This window comes from Ctenocephalides felis, unplaced genomic scaffold, assembly GCF_003426905.1.
Source record: "Ctenocephalides felis isolate EL2017-DRISC unplaced genomic scaffold, ASM342690v1 CF-g0.4_SCAFFOLD_01170, whole genome shotgun sequence".
NCBI lineage: Eukaryota > Metazoa > Arthropoda > Insecta > Siphonaptera > Pulicidae > Ctenocephalides > Ctenocephalides felis.
This window is the reverse complement of record NW_020537324.1, coordinates 51,381,205-51,401,849: the sequence shown is the minus strand read 5'-3', so window position 1 is coordinate 51,401,849 and position 20,645 is coordinate 51,381,205. Positions and strand designations below refer to the sequence as shown.

General features: G+C 28.6%; 1 protein-coding gene across 1 annotated transcript in view; it reads left to right on the top strand.

The window, feature by feature from the left end:
* LOC113365775 (monocarboxylate transporter 13-like) overlaps positions 1 to 20,645 on the top strand; it is a 128,636-nt gene that overhangs the window by 241 nt on the left and 107,750 nt on the right. The window lies entirely within an intron of this gene.

The window sequence follows — 20,645 nt, the reverse complement described above, 5'->3', positions numbered from 1 at the left end:
AGTAAAGTTAAATAATGGAATAATATTTAATTATTACTTTATTAATCGAAACTTTCTGATACACTCTAATTATTAGAATATTTGTATATTACACTAATTACCACTTTATATAGTGTGTCATTAGCGAAATCTACAATTATGTTGTACGTTGGTAGCAAGTTTTACTTGGAAATATAATCTACACAAAAACGGTAAGTGCTTTACGATACCTTATTTGCATGTTTAGTTTTTGGCTTTGCCTACGTTCAATCATTTCGTTCACTTTATATAAACCCATTCAAAAGTTTGAAATATTCTGAAGCTAGTAAGACATTCATCATTCATTTGTATAATTATTTAGATAACGACGTTTTTATATGGGCATTTTAGTACAAATAAGAAACACTTTGTTTATTTGAATGCCGATTGTAACATCGGTGACAAATATGATACTAAACAAATTAGATAATAAATTTAAAATATGAAATTGCAAAAAAAATCAAAAATAGTTATGGGCAAGCGGCGGCGTAGTCGGTAAGGACGTGAGCTAGCACAAGCTAATCCCGGGTTTGATGGTTCCATCTCCGCCTCGGCTAAGACCGACATCAGGATTCATGACGTTCAATTTTTACTTGGGGTTATGTATTTCAAATATGATCTTAAGTAAAATTTGCCTACAATATCTCAGTTAGTGAGGCACCTTACATACATTGTTCAGAAACAATAAAATTATATCTCAGCCAAGTTAAGCAATCAATAGATAGCCTGCTAATAGTGCACTAAAAACGTAAGATTAAGCAGCTTAAAAAACCTTATAGCTCTGATTGCTGTTAATCAATAAATGAATAACAATCACTGTGCAATAATTTGAGGAAAAACGTACCTGATTACCGTCATGATAATATCTATACTAGTGGTGCATGTAATCGTGCCTTAAGGCAAATTCGGAACTTACCGTACAAAAAAATTAAATTTTCAAAAAAACTTTAAAATAATAATTGACGAAAATTGGTACGGAACCTATAAAAATGAATACATAATTTATACTTATTATTAAAATCTCTATAGAATATCCGATAATTTGATGTGCATATGTCAAATGATTTTTTTTCTCAGAAACTATTAGACCTGCCTTCTCAAAAATTTAATAATTTCTTTATTTTGTTAATACAAGTGGAATATTTGTTTTTAGTTATTAAAATCGGATGCTCCGTTCTCTCAAAAACTGAATTACTATTTTTGGTACTTTTTGTCCAGTATCTTCGAAACAGCTTAGTTTAGAAAAAATATTTAAAGACTTATTGATATGAGTATCTTAGCAAATTATAATTGATCATCCATAATACATTTAAATCTTCTCATTTTTTGTTAAATTGCGTTTTATACGTGAAAGGGTTAATATACGTATATATGTTTTAAGCTATTTCTTCGCAAATATAAATTTCAGCTAAGTTACATTAGATAATTTCATTAAACTTTATTACCTTACTAAGGAAACTCGTTTTGTTCTCATCTACCAAATGTATCTTGCAATTTTATGTCATGTTGTCATGAAAGTAACGTCACTCAAGAGTCTGAGGATTTGCTTTTCTCAGACTTACAAACATGCTTTCATTAAACAGTTAACTATAATCGCACGCGAATGAATTCCAGCAATGTCCCTGAGCGATAAACTTGTTTTCAGATGCACTCGGAATATGGCTTGGGGATTGGCGTGTACTTTACTCAAATACATACTTATGGAATAGTATATATTTATTGTACAATTTCGGTTTCATTTTCTACTAAACAATTATTAACTTCCTGTAGGAGTGGTTAGTAATCGGCCGAAAATCGAAAATGAAAATGTTTGCATTTCTTCACGTTTTGAAGGTTTCTGAACATTTTGGCTTAACTCAGAAAAAAATGGATGTGTGTGTGTGTGTTTTGTATGTTCGCATTTTTTGTTCACCTTTTCGGGCGCACGGATCAACCAATTTTAATGGTTCAAAAACATTCGCTTTCTTTTGATTGGGAGATGTGCTGATTAGTTTTTGGCAAAGGCAGTCCAGCCTTTACGTAAATAAGAGCATAGAGTGCAGAAAATAGAAATCAAGCTTTTGAGAGAATAGAGCATCCTATTTGAATGATCTAAAAAACATTCCATTAGTAATGATTGAGAAAAGTGGTTATCAGTTTTTGCAGAAGCAGGCCTAGTCATTTCGAAGATACAGAGCTAAATGTACAAAAAATTGCAGTTTTTTTTTTTAAGAAATAAGCATTGATTCAAAAAAATTCTTCTCGTCCTGACAAAACAATTGCATTTGGAAAAAAAATTCATTTAATTTTTTTTTCATTTTTTTTGTATGCAGAAAATAATTCAGATTTGAATTTTGATTCTCGCTAAAGTTCTAAAGACCACCTATATACTCTAAATAAATATTTTTAACTTTGTAAATCGGTTCATAATTAATTCTTATAAATATTAGACAATGTTACAGTATTTATTTATAATAATCTATTTGAAAACATTTAATATTTCTCGAACATTTTGTTACGGTTCGGGAAGTTCCAGCAAATTGCCTTAAGGCGCGATACCATACACAGCTAGTTAATCTTTTAATTGAGCGACTGGTGTAAAACTCATTTAATAGAATTGTGGTTGATAGGGGTATTACACTGAAATCAATCATATGTTAAGATGATAGGTAGATAGATAGTTAACAAATACAATATATTTCATTAAGTATTATATGTACATTTATTATTACATTTTGTAATATGCAGCGCCTAGTTTTATATCTTGCCATTTGATTTGGCATCCATTTAACACTCACAATCAGTAAGAAAATACTACCCTTCATGATAATATTTTTTTCATATTTTTGCAAATATATTAAATGTTAAAAAAAATTTAATTTTTTTGATTAAGATGTGCAGTTTTTGTATCATTGAAATCGAAAGCTTAGTTCTTTCAAGAACTGTCAATGTTTCAACTTTTATCGCCGAAACGGCTGGATCTGCCTTTGCGAAAAACCAATCACCACTTCCCCCTATCATTACGAATTGAATGTTTTTCGGATCATTCAAATGGGATGCTTCGTTCTCTCAAAAACTCTTTTTCTAGTTGCTGCATTCTCTGCTCCGTATTTCTGAAACGACTGGACTTGTCTTCGCCAAAAGCTAATCAGCACCAATAGTAATCTACCAAGTTTACTGGCGCACGGATCTACCGATTTGACTAATTCAAAAAGCATTCGATTCATATTAGAAGGAGAAGTGTTGAATACATTTTGACAAAGGAAGGTCCAGCCGTTCCGAAGATACGGGGCAAAAAGTGCCAGAAATGATAATTGAATTATTGATAGAACAGAACGTCCGATTTGAATCATCTAGAAAACATTTTATTTGTTCTAACAAAATGAACAACTGACGAAATTTTTGGAAAGGCAGGTCAAGCGGCTGTGCAGATCCAATAAAAAAGTAAAAAAATGTCATTTGGCAGGACAGAATGAACATTAGACATATGCACTTCAAATTATCAGATATTTTATAAATATTTTAATAATAAGAACAAATTTTGTTTACATTTCTATGGGTTTCGTACCAATGCTTATCCGTTAGACTGCAATGCGGCGCTCACGCGCTTCGAAATTCATTTCTACGCTGCTAACTATTTCAAAATATTTCAAAGTATAAGAAAAATTCAAAACTTTCTAAAAAAATTAAATTCTCACAAATCTATTTTTTCAAAGTTCTAAAAAAATGAATCTTTTTTGAAACATTTGATTTTTGGTACGGAAAGTTTCATCAATTTTCCTTAAGACATGAAGCCATCCACCACTAGTTTCTAAGGTTGTTGTAAGGTCAGAATGTTCAAAAACCTTTGTAGCGTAAATTTATGCAAAAAAAAATCTATTGTGATTTTTGGACAATTACAATAACTTACCCTGCGGGATGTTAATTATTAATGCAAAGTGCATCCACTACTTGCTCGGCTAACGTAGTAAATATGACTACTTTAAGTATTGTTTTATCGGACCTTAAGAATTTCTAGCAGAGAATACTACGAGACTCGTTACTTTAAGAATCTTCTTCAATGAGAGTTGCATAGTGTAACCATCCCGACGTCTCTCCTAAGCACTGACTTTAATTATCCCCAAGCACGTCAGACCTTATGACACTATAGTGAGTACGACCATCCTGAAAATAATGCGAAGTGCATACTCACTTTTGCGCAGCTTAGCTTTATTGTCGGAAATTTTATTACAATGGCGAAGATTTCAGATTTTATTTCCAAATACTAAGTGATTTTACATGAGATAATAATATAACAATCAATTGAAATCTTCAATTCCTCGTAATGTGAAGTGAATGTTAATAGCTTGTCATAGTTTGAAGTTATAGAAACTATAATTTTTTTTTTTGTAATTAGTATTTCGGCTAAAATAAGTTAAGTGATCTCATAGCAATTGCTTTAAACGAATAAGATTAGAAAATATATAATTATTAAGGACCTTATTTTATTATAGCTATTTTATTGTGCAATTGTGTTATCAAACTTTTAATCCAATTCCTAAATATGGTGAAAGTTGATTTAACGCACCGTCGGGCGCAATCCAAACATGCACAGAATATTAAGAATATTAAGTAGATCAGTATTATTTTAAAAATTAGTAAAATATAAAAATCCACTGAAAATACTTGACGCACAAACCTCACTTTTTCTGAAATGAATAAATTAATTAATTATATAAAAAATGTTAAATTCTGTTGGAATGTTTATACAAAGACTATATAAACTATAAGGATAATAAATACTTAGTGGTTTTTGTCATTTTGTACGTCAAATGAAAATTTTAATGTGGACGAATAGAAAGAAGACATAAAATAATGAGGCTACTAAGATCTGGAGATCTCGATGACATCACATAATGGAGATACATACTAAAATATTGGCCCTGTATCAGTTGGCCCTGTATTTACTGTGATGACAGAAATAATAAGTAGATTTTACACATCATGACTCTGAAACTAATATAATAATGGCAGAGTTTTTAAATAAATTTATTTAATTGATGGGTTTAAGATTATTATTTTTTATGACTCTGTTTTCACTTCTAAAATCAGTTCTGACAATATTTAATGTTTATTAAAAGCATAGAAAAAAAATTATTTATATATCTTACTTTTTAACTTTCCTTAGGGCAAGTTATAGTAATCGCAAAAAAATAGAAAATGAAAATTTTTGCATTTCTCGACGTTTCAAAGGTTTCTGAATATTTTGGCATACCTTAGAAAAAATGGATGTATGTGTGTGTGTGTGTGTATGTGCGTGTGTGTATGTATGTGCGGATACAAATTTTCGTCGACGATTTCGGGCACACCGATCAACCGATTTGAATAATTCAAAAAACATTCGATTTGTATTGATAAGAAGACGTGCTGATTAGTTTTTGGCGAAGTCAGGTCTAGCCGTTCCGAAGATACGGGGCAAAAAGTGCCGAAAACGGTAACTCAGTTTTTAAGAGAACGGAGCGTCGGATTTTAATAGTTCAAAAAACATTTTACTTCTCTTGACAAGGTGAAGAACCGATCAAATTTTCATAAAGGCAGGTCTAGCGGTTTCGGAGATCTAATGAAAAAAGTAAAAAAAAATGCCATTTGGCGGTCAAAAATGATCATTAGACATATGCACATCAAATTATCAGATATTTTATAGAGATTTTAACAACAAGTATAATTTTGGTTTACATTCCTATGGGTTTCGTACCAATGTTTACGCGTTAGACGTCGACGCGGCGCTTACGCGGTTTGATATTTCGTCTTTATGCAGTTAAAGCAGTACGATTGCTTTGAAAAAAGTTTAGATCTTTCAAAATAAAGAAAACATTTTTTTTTCAAAAAAAAAAATTAAAAAAAAATAAATAGAAAATTTTTTTTTTCAAAAAAAAGTAATTTTTTGTCTAATTGTTTGTCAAAAATCTTATTTTTTCGAAGTAAATTTTTTTCAAAAATGTTAATCGTTTTTAAAAAAATAATATTTTTTGGTACGGGAAGTTCCAGCAATTTGCCTTAAGGCACGATGCCTTAATTGCCTTAAGACAGAATTCCACTTACAGCTAGTTAATAAATTAGTAAGTAGTGTTAAATGTTTGATATAATTTACTTTTTAATAAATTCATTGTTTTTCATGCTATTATTAATTGAGCCAAATTTTTGTTAAACTTCAAAAATGACATCTTTTATTTATTTGGAAGCGTTTAGATAAAAAAATTTCTTGAACTTATTGACCCAAATCATTATTTCAATGCCAAACAATTTATAATGAAATATTATATCATTTTAATCTTAATCGAAGTAGTCAATTTTTATAGTAAAAGTTTGTAAAAGCTTTATGGTATACTCGTATTATTGATTTTACATAAAATTGACTTGATATATAGGTATCAAAGTTAAATAAAAAAATAATATATATAATAAGATTAACTTGTTTGATCAACAGCATTTATATTTTACTATTTCCTCAACATATTTGACAACTGCTAGTAATCAACAATAAAAAAGTATGAATGCTCAATGTTTGTAAGGGCTGTAAACCCAAAACTAGTTTTTAAAATTCTAGTGTCAAAATACGTAATTTAACCCTTACATGTTAAGAAATATTATAGCTTTTTTACGTGGAAATTATGAATACGAATTTTACTATTATATTTCAGCATAACTTGAATGAACTTAAGATTTTGAAAAATTTAATATTAAGGTCTGCTATATAATAATTCTATACTATATTTAAGCTATAAATATAATAATGGCTATCTTTATGCAATACCAGTTATCGCTACTTGCAATTTATCTTTTAAAATATATGTATATATTTAAATACCAACAGAGAATTAGAAATGTTTTTACTAGGGCTCTTCAAATTTTCATAAACTTATATGAGCTGAATTAAATGTCTATATAGCTTTTATTCAATCCCTAATAATTTTTAGAGTGTGATGAGTAGTAAAAAGTTGATTATTTACAAAACTTGTGTTGGAACTATTTTCCAACTTGAAAAAGTATTTTCGAGCAAATTTGGTATCAGTAACTAAGTTGATTATATATAATACATATCATTAGACTCTTTTAAAATGTAATTCTTTATATTTAAACAAACTGTCCAAAGTCTAAAGCTCTTTTCAAATTTAAATGCTCAATTGCATCTATTGGCTATGCTATTTAAGTACTCGTACATTAAAAGATTGTAAGTTTTTGCCGATATATGAGAGTAATTGATATTATAGAATTGCCTATATTGACCTAGTAATTGAAATAATTGAATAAAGAGTACAGTTAGGTCAAAAATAAAATACTGAAATCTCTTTAAATTTTTTATGCTTTGTTTGCAATTCAGTTGATATACAGAGCTCATAGAGATGCAATCTCTCCGAATGCAGTAGAAAATAACTAGTTCTGAGGGAAAGTTTTGATTACTTTCTGTAAATGTTGCCGCTTGTCAATAAAATGTATTACATTTGATATAAAGTGAATGCTTCGTCATACTTTACCTCTATGAAATGAAACCCATGAAAGACCACAGGATTATATTTGATGTAGGAATTGGTTTTAATACGCAGGTAGAACGGAAAATTAAATTTTAATTGGACCGAATAAGCGGTTTTTCTAATAGTTGACTCTATACACGTGTATTAAAATATAAATATTCATATGTGTTATTAGATGAATTGTATATTTGTTGTTTTTGCTATAATATCAGTTCAAGATGAATAACTATCAGATTGATCAAGAATATAATAGAAACAAAAGTATTGGTTTTTGAAGTATAGATAATTGCCAACTAATTATTATAAAATTTTCAAATGGTATTAGTTATTATTCAGGTTCAAAATAGTAATACCGATACAACAACAGTAATCACACCCAACTTAAATCAATAGAACAATGTAGATATACAAGTAGTACATTCAGTAGTTTACTTTACCTAATTGGTTAAAAAGTTATAAAAATATCATTAAGTTGATATTTTGCTTTGTTAATAAGATTGGTAACTAAACTGATCAAAATATTTCGAGGGGAAATTATTCAAAATCCATTTGAAATTATCTACAAAGTAAGAAATAAAGGACTTCCTATTAAATATATTCTTATTCTTGAACTAGAGTTTTGAGGGACCTAAAACAATAACTGATTTTAATAGATCAAATATAATTCTGGACTTAAACTTACGTTATAAGATTATCAGAAAATAAAGAAGCCTGATAAATTATCCCTACAAATACATTATCATATCCTTCTTTTTGAACTATAGTGTTAAATACCCTACACATAAATTATTGCCAATCTGTGAAATCAGTTTTCAATTTAAAATTACGTTTATTGTTGAGAAGAATAAAAAGGCTAAAAGACGTATACATAAATATATTCTTATTATTGAACTAGAATGTTAAGTTTCCTAAAATATGTGTCATAGATTGAAATACAATTCTGTACCTAAATTATTCTTTAGGCTGATCAGAAAAGAGTCATTAAAATTATCACGAACCTATATTTAAATATACTTTTTCTTCAATTTGAGTCTTAAGTACCCTAAAACATTGATTAACGTCAATGAATTAAATTCATTTGAAATATAATTTAAGACTAAAAGAAAGAAGCCTGAAAAATTATCTCGTATATATAAATATACATATTCTTGGATCAAGTACCCTTGCACTTTGAAAAAATTTAATGGATCAAATGCTATAACGATTAAAAATTATGTACTAAGATCAAGGGAAAGGAAGCATGAAAAATAATCCCACATGCATAACAATGTCGCTTTCCTTGAGCAGGAGAGCTCAGTAAAAAGTACAAAAATATTTGAGTATAAAACTTTATGTATTTTTGAGATATTACATATTTTCTAAAATTTACACATTTTTAAGAATCTCAGGGTTAATGACAACAGGTTCAATAGTCAATGATGACAAAATAATTAAATAAATATAATATTATATAAAGTGACACTAATGACAAAAAAATAATGAACTAGTGGGGTGGGTGGCATCGTGCCTTAAGGCAAATTGCTGGAACTTCCCGTACCGTAACGAAATGTTCGAGGAATATTGAATGTTTTCAAATAGATTATTATAAATATTGTAACATTCTCTAATATTTATAAGAATTATATAAACTGAATTGCAGAGTTGAAATTATTTGTTTAAAGTATATTAGAAACTATAGTCAGAATTAAAAATAAAATCGGAATTATTTTCGATATACAAAAAATTTAAAAAATTAAAAAAAAAAAAAAAAAAAAAAAAAATGGTAAATTTTTTTTTTCCAAAATCTTATTTTGTTAAGACAAGCAGAAAGTTCTTTGAATCAATTGAATCGGGACGCTTAATTCTCTCAAAACCTGCCATTTTTTGTACATTTAGCTCTGTATCTCCGAATGGCTGGGCCTGCCTTTGAGAAAAACTAATAACCCCTTCTCCCAAGCATTACTAATTGAATGTTTTTTAGATCATTCAAATCGGATGCTCCGTTCTCTCAAAAACTCGATTTCTATTTCTACACTCTTTGCTCCTTATCTCCATAACTGCTGGACCTGCCTTTGCCAAAAATAATCAGCTCTTCTCCTTATCAATAGGAATCGAATGTTTTTTAAATTTTTCAAAACGGTTAATCCGTACGCCCGAACCGTGGACGCGAAAAATTGTATCCATACATACACACACACACACACACACACACACACACACACATCCATTTTTTCTGAGGTATGCCAAAACGTTCAGAAACCTTCAAAACGTCGAGAAATGTAAAAATTTTCAATTCCGATTTTCGGCCCATTACAATAACTTACCCTACGGGAAGTTAAATATGTCCCAGATATTATTCTGAAAAAATTCTTTTTGAGCTTAGATTACTTGTGGATGAAACCATTTTATTAGTTAGTAAAAACCATGATTAAAGGAAAAATAGTTTTTTCATTATTCTTATTCTTTTATTTTTCAAGTTTAATTTAAAGTGCTGACCACGTTGGTGAGGCGAGTACGATCGGCCGAATTCACTGACAATGCTTTGCGATTGTGCTGCCGACACTTCGGGGCATTTATTACACTTCGAGATTTAATTAACGATCTGACGCGACGTACCGGACTTGCAGACGTTTGAACAAACTCGCAGACAGTACCAAAACAGCCAACGCAAACCAATGAATGATATTTAACAAACGCGAGCACATAGGAAAACGTATTTGGATATTTATTCAAATCTGAAGTTAAGTATTTTGTGGTATTTGTTGTACGATTATGTGCGCATTATTTAAATAACTCTACTGAAGTTTGCAATGAGATTATTTAGATTCATATTTGCATTCACTCTTTGCAGAATGAAACTTATTGAGAGATAAAATCAAAAAAAGGTTTCATGTAAAAATAAAGCAACTTGGATAATTTTCATGGTGATCGCATGGTGATTTCTGAAAGGAAATCAGAATTTGTTCAATAAAATAACCGACAATTTTAATGTATATTTCTCTTAATTTATTTCTATAAAACTCATAAGCAAATTTGAAACTTCTGCATGTACGTTTCCTTCAGACATTGAAACGTACAGTCATAGTTTGAAAATACGGTGGAGCGATCTTGTACTTTAATAGCAAATATATTTTGACTCACGAAGGATCGAAATTGTAATTATACATGTAGTTTTTTCTTATAATTTGTTCAGTAATATCTAGTAATTGATTGACACTAATTTTTTATTTTTTTACTTATCATGATTTATATAAAATCTTTTTCTATGGAAATAATGCAGAAAAGCAACAGACAATGACAATGACTATGACCAAGCTGATTGGAATGGATCTTTTTTTCATAAGTATGTTGTTTTTTGAAATTTTCTGTTGGATTTGAGAGAAGGATTGGATAAACACAGAAACAAAACTTACACAGTTAACTGACTTTTAGAAAACACGATTTAAATTTAAAATATGTTAGGAGATTTTACCAATTAATTAGTAAACTAATTGTATTAGTTTAATTATGGATGCTAATATGATTTGTCGATTTAGATTTTCAAAATTATTTTAGGCTCGTTGATTGTACAGAATAAAAATTTTTGAAATACGTATAAATATCTATTTTATTTTAAAAAATCAGTTATTATTAATCAAAAAAGAACTAAACAAAATTTCATTAAAAGCTTTTCTTCTAATTTAAATACTCTGAATATTACTGCTTATTTTCTTAGTGGGTACGACTTGAGCAACCTTACCCTGCGTATGCAAGTTATATTAATGTAGATTATATTAATATAGAGATGTGTAAACTTGTCTTGAAATTATTAAATTTCAAATTTCACAAACTGTAGTTGGCTTATGTTCTTTAGAGAAAAATAGAAATGATTTATAATAAAATTCTAACATTTTATTCCCAAGAGTATTCCGTGGAATTGATGCACTGTGCTCTACCGCTCACTTTGCCAGTTGCCGGTACTAGCGAAATGTATTACGGTTTTATTCAAATTTAAAGTGCAATCATCAGTAAGAACAAAACGCAGCGGAAGACATAAATATCCGGACGACGCATCCTGCGGATCACCATAAGAAACAGCAGATGTTGAGATACAGAAAATAAAGTTCATAGAAAAGGACTTGATGTCAAAAATAATGTATATGCTTAATTACAAAATTATGAATTTTGTGTTAGCACACTGCTAATAAAAATTACTACCAGTAACATATACAAAAAAAACTACCAGTAACATATTGTTAAAAATTTGCTATTTTTGTATACATTTTATTAATATTTAAAAAAAGTTAAGATATAGGTATGGCTGGACACAAAGGTCTGATTTAAATTTAAGCAGTTATATTATGTAAATTAAACATCACAAGAAGTGCCATATTTTAAACAAACAACTATCTGACTATGTTCAATAAAACTTCCATCTCCCAGCAGAAATGAGTTTTTTTTATATTTTTCAAAAATTTGCCCCATGGTTTTTCATATTCTTAAGCCGTGTTCGAATAACTATTATTTTAATGTATTTTTTATAAAATAGCTTTTTTACTGAATTTAAATTTTTATTTTGTTTGTTAACGCATTTGCCAGGGGAATTAAATTATTTTGTACATATTGGCAACCTAAGATACGTATAGTATTTCTAGTATACACATTAAGGTACAGCGTACAGTATTTAGTTCAGAAAGTTAACGGTAATCAGTATAGAACAGAGCGATTGATACACATTGTATTTTCTTAGTGCCCGGAGTCACAATTTATTATATTTTTACACCTCAATCACATTTTATAGGTCTATATTATTTTAAGATGTTTAGAGTTTCATCAAATACATCAGAAAAAGGTTTTTAACATTTAGTCATGAAGTAATGACCTAGTGAATCTTCAATAAAATTTACTCTGCCTGATTTCCAACTAATTGATTCGTGGATAAAAGAAAATTGTTCATTTAAAATTTATGTTATTGTTTATCAATATTACTAGATGTTAACTATTTAACAGTTGTAATAAATATTGTAATTAAAAAAAAAGAAAGAAATTTGTTGAAAATTTTTCATGAAAATGTGGGCGCAAAACTATACCCTTTGCTTCTGATTATCAAGCAACTCATGAAGTTTGCAAAGTTTCAACAAATATATTTAAAAATTTAAAAATTGGTATAGCGGGTTTTTGGAGAAAATATCCAAAGTCTCAAAGAACATACTTATGCAAACGCATATTGTTTCTAAGATTGGTATCAAACGATTCAAAATGATTGAAAGACATTTGACCTTAAGATTTTATAACAATATTAATAATGGTATGTTTTAATATTTATTTTAATGTGTAATTTAGCATGTGCTGCCATACAAGAACACTATTATATTAGATATTAGATAGTAAGAATGTGCTAATAAATCAAGAGTTTGATTAATTAATGACATTACTACATTTTCAATTGAATTTTTTTATTTACGTATATTTAATTTATCACATTTATATTGTTTTATATGTTTTGTGGTTATTAGAAAGTATACTGTAATAAATTTGTAATAAAGCTCTAATTTTTTGTCATTTGTTTGCCGATTTTTTTAAAAACCGAATAATCATAGCAAATTTGATTTAACTTGAATTATTCTATGAATCATATTTATATTGATATATAACAGTATTGATTAATGAGTATTGTGAATAAAACCTTTACAATCTCTCTATCTATTCCTGCACGTCTGTGTTTGCGATGAGAATTTCGTGTATATTCTTTCAGCATTGTGTTTCTGAAAGAAACAATCAATCTCAGTGCAATATATCACACGATCAAAAACATGGGTTTTCCAGGATGAGAAAGGTACAATTTGCAAAAGGGTTATAGATGGAAAATAAAAATGTCTTATTTTGAGAGTTCTATCATTTACTTTAATAAATTCCAGAAGCATCATTTCTACGGAAGTCGGGAGCATTTGTCTTTGTACTATTTCAGAAAGTGTTACAGAACTTCTGTAAAAAATCTAGTTTTTATTTCGTATATATATATATATATATATATATATATTTAACTTGAACTTTAACTCTTTCCGGCAAAATATTATTCATAATTAATATGAAATATAATAAATCCAACAAAAAAAATACATTTATAATCTTCTATGTATATAAAAATAAGTCGGGTTTTCCTTCCTGACGAAATAACTCCAGAACGCACGAACCGATTTCAACAATTTTGCATTCTTTGAAAAGGTCTCGGGCTCCGCAAGGTTTATAGCTAAGAAAATTAGTGGTGCATGGCATCATGCCTTAATGCAAGCTGCTGGAACTTCATGCACCGTAATTAAAAATTCGAGTAATGACATTAGTGAGAATTATCAGAATTATGCTTGGTTTAGTCAACGAGCAATTCTTGCCGCAAAGAATAATGATGTACACGCCCTGAATTTCACCATTCAATCAAAAATTGCTGGCGATTTGGTGACATATCAATGATTCCGACTGGTCTTCCGTTTGACTTCAAATTTCCAGTTTGTTTGCGGGATAAATTTCAAATAGATTATTTAGAAAATCATTGTTTTTCACATGGGCAGTTATACGTTGCCTATTCACGAGTTGGAAAATCATCCGCTTTGTTTGTGTTAACGTCAGACCAAAAAACAAAAAATGTGGTTTAGCAAAAAACACTTCAATGAAACGGATAATTTGCGGATTCACTTCCATTTACTTAGAGAAGTTCAACTAAAAAACAGTTCATTTTTGTAATCGAAATAAATGCATTACTGTTGTATAATAAAATCACATTTTTCCTTTTCAAATATAAAACAAACAAAAAAATTCTTTATCTTTCTCACGAAACCATCTGGTGGCGAAACAGAGTGCGTCGGGTTTGCTAGTTATATTATATGTTAATGGAAATTTTTATATAGTGTCGAAACTAGTACAAACAAATAATAATATTGTTTAATATTTATATTTTCAATAAATTATATATATATATATATATATATATATATATATATATAAATAGTCTGTTTGAGGGTGTATATTTCCATTATAAGCATGCTAATGCATATTGTTAGTTTACAATTGCTAATGTGAAAATTCAATGTTCAATATCAACTGGTAAAAACATAAAATTATAATGACATGATACAAAAAAGACTTATAAACAGATAATCAATTATTAACTTCCGTAGTTATAGTTATTAATAAGCTCTATTGAGTTCTATTATATAATAATGGGCAAACTCAAAAATTTCTATTACATTTTATAAATGTCATATACAAAAGTATATTCTTTATTTAAGTAGTTAATTGAAACTGTGCGATATAAAAGGAAATATACTACCAGCAGAAATGTTAACTCAGACTTCTCGTCCGTGAATCCTTATTCTTCGTCAGAAAACTTTTAATTGGTTTAATACTTTATCTTCAATTCAATGCGCCTGTTATGACGTTGTTTGTTTAATTTAATTGAAAAGTACAAAAATGTTTAATACAAGTTTAATATTGTTATGTGGACTTATTTGTTTTCATAAATATGTTGACATCTAAGCTCGCATTTCTTGTTTTAGTAGAAGATTAACTGGCAGTGTAAAACAACATTTTAATATTTTGAAGAAAAATTTTCTTTTTCAATATCAACCCTTCATTATATATAAATAAATATACATGTTATATTTATATATTTACGAAAATTGTTTTTACACATATTTGTATATATTCTGATATGAGTGATATTCATTGAATATATTCTTATTGATTAAGATTGAGTACTCTCATGAATATTATTAAAACTCAATAAATTTACATAATTTGTTTATATAAGAATTATACTCACATCTTATTTAATTAGTGATCAAGAGATGCAGTTTAAACTGCGTTGGGTTATGCCTAATCGTAAGTCTCATATCCTTGTTATAGTATTCTGTCTTGTAATCATTTATTTCAAATCAATTGAATATAAACTTGTTTACGAATTTATGAAAATGGAAATAGTTGTAGACTTGTTTTGATACCTATTTTGCAAGTCTCATAGTTTGTCATCCCTTATAATTTGTTTACTAGTTTAAGTCATATATATATATATATATATATATATATATATATATATATATATATATAATTTCAGGACCGAATCTAGTAGTAACTGAAATAAATCAAAAACTATGTAGAAGGCATTTTTCTTACTTTTTACATCTTCGTTAAAATACCGCTAGTAGTATACGCTAAATTGATATGCTTTTGCAAACATTCATTTCTATTCTGGCTTGTAATGTTTCCAGCTTTTTGTAATCAATACAGAGACTGTTGTAGACAATTATAACATTGATGATATAAATTTATTTATAGTGTAGTTTTTTGTATTCATCTTTTGTAAAAGTTTATTTGTATTATGTATTGCTATCTACGTTAGAGATTGCAAACGTGTTTCTGGTATGTATTACTTGCAGCCGTCGAATTTTGATATCGATTGCAATTCTGCAACACAATAACAATTTTCTAGAAAAGTGTACCGTACGTTTCGTCAATTTCTTGGTTTTACTGGTTTTGAAAATTGAAAGATATATAAATGTATTCATAGCAAGAGGTGATTCGGTGAAAATCTAGATCATCATATAAATCAAAATTATAAATTGAAATAATTTAGATAAAATTTGTTGGCCCTTATTTTTTAATGAATCACCTAGTACTAATATTGAATATATGATTGCTCTTAATAGAAAGAAAATTTTAAGAATATTAATTAAGGCAGAAAAAGTGTAATGCTCTTCAAAATGGTAAATTTTCATTTTACAAATATATATAACAAAATTAATTTTATTTTAATTAGTAAAACTAAAAAATAATAGTTTATCATGATTAAATAACTTTGACAATAATTATTCGTTATTTATGCATCATTTTCACATATAAAAATGAAATTTTTTTATAATAGTGAAAGGAAAGTTTTCAAATAAAAAATATAATACATTTTGAAATTAAAAACATTCATTGAATTAAAAAAAAATAAAAAAATAATGGATACATGTTGATACATACTTGTTAATATCAATTTTAGTTTTAAAAACAATTAAGCTAAACTCGCGTATTGTCTGTTCCGATCAATTTAAAATAATTAATTTTATATAAAAATCTAGGTTAATATGAACAAAACCTTTCTGGGAACCATTGCAGACTCATAAGATATAAAATGCTATTGAACCGATATGATTTCAAGAATCGAAACGCTTTCATCTATCTTTATTTGGGTATATTTATCATTTTCCATTTTTATAGTGAATACCGACTTTTTTCACTAAAAAACCGGTTTTTGAATTCCATAATTTTTGCCAAAAAACCGGTTTTTGAAAACAGACATTATATTTGAAAAACTAGATATTCAATATAGCTAAATACTCAGCAAAAATCAAACTAGATATTCAATAAAAATTATATTTGAAAATACGTCGAGCAACAAATGTTTACCAAAAAAAACTTTGTAATATGCTGAACTAAAAATATGTAGGATCGTGGTTAAAAAACAATTCATTGTATGGATTTATGACATTCTTTATCAAGTTTTACATAAAAATCTGCGATAACTAATAAAATATTCACTTCGATAAACACTGTAATTTATATTATATGACACTCAAGTTAACAAGTATAAAAATAATGTATTAGTATAATGTATCGTATCACTGTATATTATTAATGATTAACCCTTAATCAGTAGTACAGATTACTCGACGAATCAGACACAAATTTCAGCTCGTGTATTTTCTGTTTCCTAGCTGACATACTACCATTACTCAATGACTCGCTGTTTGAACTCGAAGAATTTGACTTCTTGTCATGTTGATCTTTAGCACATTTTTCTTTATTTTCCTCTAGCAATGATTTCACACTGACCGACTTATAACACAACGAGTTATCGGCGGACAGTGGCTGTCTCTTAAATCTTCCCGACTGGCTTTTGAAACTGAACGTATCGATAAATGTTCTTCTTTCTGACACATTGGACCAAGAGGTTGTAGAACTTTCAGTGTATTCTGCTGTCATATACGTTTTCTGGCCATCATAAAATGATTTGCTTCGATCGTTTAATTTTGTTTTGGGGTGTGTGACTATCGGCGGTAATGATGATTTTTTAAACTTTTTATTATTACCTGTTTTGCTATCTTTATTGTCTCTGCCAGATTTGCGTTTTCCTCTAAAATCCCGAGGATCACAGTCTATGAACGGCGGTTTCAAATAATTGTTTTCGAAAGATTCTTGACTAGAAGGAAGACTTAAAGGATTGATACTTTTGCATGATGTGTACGTATGAGCTGATTCTAAATACTGGTCTTCTGGATTGAATTCCTTTTTTACGAGTTTTGTAGTTTCTACATACTGTGAGCACTCTACGGGAACCGTTTCTGCTAAAAATTAAAAGATACGTTAATAAATTTTACGAGGAGTTATGAAGTCAAGATTTTGCCCTATATATAGAGCTATCGATATTATCATTCAATTTACTTTATTGGTCTGATCATTTGTAACGATTTAATTATTACTTTGATTATAAAGTCATTTGGTTAAATTTTTGCATATTGGATATTACTACAGTAAATTGAACCATGGTGTCAATTATCTTATAGAAAATATTACACAGGCCAACAAAGAAAATGGTGCAAACGCTTTTAATGCTGTCTTTAAGTATATTTGGGGCGCTGATTTCAAAAATGACATTGGTTTTTTTCTATGAGCTTTAGTTTTCAAGATATGATTTATATGATATATAAGGAATGAAAGTACAAAATAGTAATACAATTCAGAATGTTATTTTAATGAGATATGCCTACTCGCACATACAAACTTACAAGACCCATTCGGCCATAGTTGGGACATTAGTTGACACTCTGAAAAGTTCCTTTCCGTGACGACCTACAATGTACCTGGTTTCGGCAACTTTTTTCCAAGTTCCAAACTAGATCTGATACAATCAAATGGTTTACAGATTTGAAATCAGCACAAAAAATACTTTAAGAAGCAGCTCTAACATTTGATGCACCAAACAAAAAAAAATTTTGTAGGCCTGTCTTATAGCACTAAGGTATATAGTATAATATATTTGCAATAAAGCCATTTTTTTAATTTTAATTGAAAGTTATTTAGCAAAAATAATTGTAATTGATCTCAAAGAAGCCTTAATAATTGCAGGAATATATTCAGGTGAAAATATTAGCTAGGTATATGGTGAGCATCAGTAGATGCATAAAATCTAATCAAAGCTCATGTATGGTGAGCATTAGTAGATACATAAAATCTAATCAAATTAATAACAAAGCATTACTTACTTATTGATTGTATTATTATGTTATGATTGCAACTTGTCTCAGATTCGGCTTTCACATTTAATTCCGATGCTTTAGAAAAATCATGACTGTACAGATCCATTATTTCATTATCTTCTTGCTCAACTATGTCTTCACTAATTTCATCTTCAGATTTTACCATGGAACATACCGACGAAGGTTTTATGACTTCTTTGTAGTTGTTATCAGCTGATTTCGTGAATGAAACCATTTCAATAGTATCTTCATCAAAAGAATATTGCGATATTTTGGTGACAGGACAATTGACTTCTGAATCAGTATCGGCATTTCTGTACATATTATCTGTATTGGTGAAAGTTTCTATATTTACGGTTTGAGAATTTTGAGAATCGCTTGTGAAAATAAATATATATGCAAGGTAGTCAAGAAGGTCTTGTCGCTTTTCGTGAACTTCACTATTACATTCTGATTCATTTCCGAATTCTTGAAGATTTTGCAGTTGTTTGATAATAGTTGATGCTCTTCTCAATGTGTTGATGAATCTAACATTCTCACATTGCTCCTTGCCAAGTTCTTCTTTTATACTAGCAAATTCATAATCTTTGCTTTCGCACTTTTGTTCAGACATTTTTAGTTTTAAAGCCAGATGTTGTTCCCTACCGATAGATTTGTGCAGTTCTTCTTGTATTGTGCTCAAAGTTTTTTCTTTGGCTTTGTGATCTATTAAGTCATGGCATACAATCTCGTACTTTTTACTTAAATCCTCTATAATGCTTTTTTGCGTTGCGTTCTTATGCAGGAGTTGGCATTTTTCTTCTTCGTGAAGTTTTATTTCCCTTTCCAACTTTTTCTGAAGCTCCGCATGGTCCAGACACTTTAACAAATAAAAGTTGATTTTAATACAAAGTACTCTTTCATGTTTAACATGGATTTTTGTTGGATAACTTTATACTTCGTAGTTATCGCGTAATATTAGATTAACAATACGCTTCACTTATTTATTTCCATCATCAACATACTAACGTACTAAAAGAATATTTTATAAAAACAGTTTTAAATATTACAAAAAAGGAAAGAAAGTTGTTTGAAAGCAAAAGATGTTTGATATGAATAAAATGCATTTATTCACCCGATGAATCAAATTTGACTAAAAATTTCATTACTATATTTTGAATTTTAAATGCAATAAGATAAATTTCATATAACTCGTATTGAATAGATTTCATATCTTACTCATATTTAAATTTTCGGTTAAATAAGATGTTCAAATGTTTACTTATTTTAATACTAAGAATTCTCTACTTAGTATTCAATAAAGACAATTTCAGTAATAACATTTAAAATTACATTTTTCACAACTTCACCAACCGATACTGTAAAAATAACTATAATTTATAACATTTGCATTATTGTGCAATTCGTATAATTGCACTTTTTGTTCCTTGTAATAATAATTGTATGTGCGATATGTGCGTAGTTATGGAATTTATCATTTAAAAGCTCTACTTCGATAACTCAGGTTGTTGGATTTTAATTTAACCCTTGTACCTGTGAACTGTATTAAACACTGATTTGTTTTGCATATTGAATGAATATATATTAATTTATTGTTTATTATTATACGTTGTTAAGAGGACTTTTGTTTTAGAAGTGGACTGTTAGTCCCATCAAAATCTGCGCTACTCCTTCTACCAGGGGTGGCAACAATCCCGGATAAAAGCTCCATGCCATGAAGATTGTCGCTTCATGGCCAATATAATAAATTGAAAATACGTCCGAACAGTAATAAATTTCAAAATTTTAGTTAACCCAGAAACTGAAAAAATTACAAACCTGTGCAATAAGATCTTTTATCTATCACTATAAATAACAATAAAATATTAATTTGCAAACTAGTTTC